The 4,492-nt window shown below is 30.0% G+C and overlaps 1 pseudogene; it reads left to right on the top strand.

Moving 5' to 3' along the window:
* The first annotated feature begins 3,067 nt into the window (after positions 1-3,067).
* LOC107849817 lies at positions 3,068-4,205 on the top strand (annotated as a pseudogene).
* The last annotated feature ends 287 nt before the right edge of the window (positions 4,206-4,492 follow it).

Genomic DNA, 4,492 nt, shown 5'->3' with positions numbered 1-4,492 from the left:
ATCAAAACCTGATTAAAGATCTAGCAATCAATATGGAAATAAAAAACTATGTGAATTTGAAAGATTTTAAACAAAAAAATTGCTATTATTTTTTTCAAAAAACAAAAGAATTAAATAAGAAATCTTAACATTTTTAGCTAGGTACCTGAGAGACGGTGTACGACAGCGGTGGCAGTCAGTGGACAACAGCAGTTGGTGGACGGTGGATGACGACGGGAGTGTGTTTGTGTGTGTTATTGTGTATTATTGTGTTGGTTCGGATCGGGTCAGGTTGGGCCGGGTGGGGTAGGTTAGGATTTAATTTATTTATTAAATTATTTTTTAGTTAATTTCTAGAAAACCGGCCGCATGTGGTCAGTTTTCTGGAAATTAATTTAAAAGATCGACTATATGTGGTCGGTTTTTACAAAATTATTAAAAATTATAAATTTTAATAAACTGTATAATATTTATAACTACAACCAAATAATTTAATGCAATAATGCGTATATATATAAATCACATAATTAGTTATTTTATCATCACATTAACACGAGTAGTATATTTCCTCAATCGTATAATAATATCAATGAATTTAACAAATTAAAATAAATTTTTGGTTAATTAACTTTTAAATACAATATTATATATATGTGTATATATATATATATATATATATGTATATATATATATACCTCGTAATACTTGTCTTACGTTATTACCACTTCAACAACATACGCGTGTCTAAATTGACACAAAATAGTATATCTATTTCTTCAATAGTATGATATCAACGTATTATTCAAAATATTTTGATATATAGATCCAATTATCTAGCTTTCTATTACTGCATATGTCACTACAGGAGATATACATATATACATAAATTTAATTGTCTATCGGCTTTCAAATACGTACTATAAACATCACATGCATACACGAATTTACTACCCCATAATAATATACAATTACATATACTCAGATGAATTATCGATTAGTTTATCTTATGTCATTAATATACCTTCACTATATAATATGTATATACTATATATATACCTATACATACACACACATATACACACTATCGACTATATCAAGTTCTAAAACCGTACTATACACATCACAAACGTACGTGAGTATATTATCCAATAATATAATGTGACATATTTCATATACATACTCTGATGAGTGATCGATTAATTTGATTAGCTTACATTAATATAACTTCAACGTACAATATATATTATTACATCTGTTATTTCAAATCAAGGTATTCAATATGTTTGGATAGATTCTACTAGGTTTTGACTGCATCGTTCATCAATCGATCACTACATCATATATATATATATATATATATATATATATATATATATATATATGAACTCTTGAATGCGTACTATATACATCACATCCACAAGTATATTACCTTATAATAAAACACGTTCATTATATTCAGATGAATTATCGGTTATATATTACATTATTATGATTGCAATAGTAACATAATATCATTATCTCAACGGTATGATACATACACACACATATTCATTATACAAAAATTAAGCATGTTTAACGTCATTTAACGTATATACAAAGGAAAATATTTATTTTATATATTGAAACATAAGTAAAAATAAAAATTATGTTTAACGTAATTTGTTTATTTTATTTGATATATTTTTTAGTGTAATTTTTTTCACAAAATCTAAGATTGATTGATTTTTACTATTATTACATTGGTTATCGACTATGTGTGATCAGTATAATTATTTTTTAATAAAAACCAACCATAAGTGGCCGATTTCCTAAATATTTTTTAATACTTTTTTTAATACCAAAACTGATCACATGTGGTCGATTTTATAAAATTATTTACTTTTTTTTATTTTTTTTAATTCCAAATCGATCACAAGTGGTCGGTTTTTAAAAAAAAAAAAATATTTTAATTAAAAATCAACCACAAGTGGTCGGTTTTTAAAAATTATTTTCTTTCTTTATCTTAGTTAAAAACCGACCACAAATGATCGATTTTTTTTATTTGTAAAAGAAATAATAATTAATATAAAAATTATTGAAATGATTATTTTAAAATTTTAAAATATAAAAGTGATCGCTTTTTTTTTTATATAAAAATATTTTTTTTAAAAAAAATAAAAAACTGACCACATGTGGTCGATTTTTTCCGACCACAATCTGTGATCGATTTTTTGTAGTCGGTTTACCTATTTTTTTTAGTAGTGGCAGCTATTGCTGCTATTTTTTTCATAAAATTTAAGTATGTAAATATTCTTAAGATTGTTGGAAATCTTACAAAAATTACTTCTTACTAACACTTGAAAAATTCATCATAGTTTGAGGCATGTCAAGTGACACTATTTTTAAGGATATTTCACTCAGTATAGGTGCATTCTTAGGATTCAACAAATTCTTCTAATATGAATTAGGAATCAGATTAAATAAATAATTAAGAAACCCATCAAACTAGAACCTTTTTTCTGGCTTAGATCTTTGATCTCTTAAGAAGAAATTCCTAAGAGAAAGGATTATTCTTTATTTCTCTCATCTCTTAAGAAGAACTTATATCAAAAACTTCATTCTCAAATGAAAATGTTTGGTTATACATATGGTTTAAAACGATCATCTCATAAGAATGAAGTTCTGACAATATTCAATTTTCAGACTAATGACCATTAATCTTTCAATGGTAATACGTAGCATAGTCAAATGTTTAAAACATAAAAATAAAGACCCAGTTAATAAGAAATAATGGCTAATAGTGAAGGTTACTAATGGAGCCATAGTTAATGAATGATGACCAATTAAATATTATAAAATAATTAACATATTGAATATTTATTCTTTTTTAAATATCCAACAATTACTTCTTAGCAAACTAACAATAATTAATTGTCTAACTGAATCTACTTAAGTTAGTTACAACTCACTGATTGATTGTCATGTCATTAGGGTCAGTCAAAAAATAAAAATAATCAAATTATTGAACACCCGAATTTACTGAAATATAAAAGGATTGGGTAAAAAAAATAATGGGTATTTTTTTCCTTTGACCTTTTCATTTCTCCTTTTTTCCAAAAAAGAATAATGGAATCAGACGGTGGCGGCGGTGCTGGAGTAGTTCCTATACCTTCCCACACCGGTTTATGTCCGCCGCATGATGATGATCATCCTGATTTTTCACCGGTTGGATCGTCGGAGTCTCAGCCGTCTGATCAACTCACCGCTACTTTACTCACCGATGATCTTCGTAACAAGATCGTCAAGCAAGTTGAGTATTACTTCAGCGATGAAAATTTACCTACAGACAAGTTTCTGTTGAAATATATGACTAGAGACAAGGAAGGGTTTGTCCCTGTGAAAGTATTTGCTTCTTTTAGAGAAGTCAAGAAGCTTACGAAGGAGACATCAATAATAACAGCTGCACTTAGGGAATCTTCTCTTCTTGTTGTAAGTCCTGACGGGAGAAAGGTGAAGCGACTTCATCCTCTTCCATTAAGTGAGATTAAAGGTTTGTACCGTATTGGTGGAAAATTTACCTGAGGATCATTCTGTGGATAGCCTTCGGTGCATATTTGGCCAGGATGGAAATGTAAAGCATATTACCATCCTTGATCTACACACTGAAAGAGATCCTAGAAAATACACAACTGCAGAGAAACTGCTCCGTGGTAAGTTGCATGATGTCGTGGAATATAACTCAGTGGAAGCTGCTGAAAAAGCTGTAGCCATTTTGAATGATGAACATTATTGGACATTTGGCTTGCGAGTCAAGCTTCTCAAGAAAACAAACAAGCCTGACCAAAATAAGAAATGCTGGAGAGATCAAGATTCTGATAGGAATAACAATATCCAAGCATCTGATCTGCCAGGTAATGAGGAAAACCATTCAAGTGAGCATCCTGTTGATTCACAAGACGAAGAGGAGGGAGACCATCCATCAAAGGAGACCACTGCAGAGCATGCATAAAAGGAGAAAAATGGACCCAGGGTGCCAGCTAGAAATCGAGGTCGTAGAAGGAGAAACAAGCGTGGCACAAATGGACATGGGCATAGAATTACTACTTCCACACATGAGGTTGAACCATCAAAACCTCCTCCTGGTCCAAAAATGCCTGATGGAACCAGAGGATTTGCCGTGGGACGAGGCCGACCTCTTTCTTCAACTCCAAGCTAATGATGTTTTGTTAAATGTGTCTTGTTTCAAATATATGCTTTTTGAGGATTAAGTTGCTATGTAGTAAGTGTGAAGAATGCTTGGATTAGAATATCAATGGTCAGTGCTTCGAATTTGGAATAGTATTCCCGCGTTACAGAATTTTGAGGGTTCCAGGGGATGTAGGTATATATAACGCTGTATTTTCTCTATGTACCATTATGTTATTAAAGATTATTTTTGTGCTATTTTGCTGAAAAAAAAGGTAAAAAGACCAGCAAACAAAATAAATCCCTACAATTGAAGCTTTATTACAAAAAGTAATGATATTTTACATAC

This window comes from Capsicum annuum, chromosome 12 (genome assembly GCF_002878395.1).
Source record: "Capsicum annuum cultivar UCD-10X-F1 chromosome 12, UCD10Xv1.1, whole genome shotgun sequence".
NCBI lineage: Eukaryota > Viridiplantae > Streptophyta > Magnoliopsida > Solanales > Solanaceae > Capsicum > Capsicum annuum.
The sequence above is the reverse complement of the archived record's forward strand: the minus strand, read 5'-3'. Positions and strand labels throughout refer to the sequence as shown.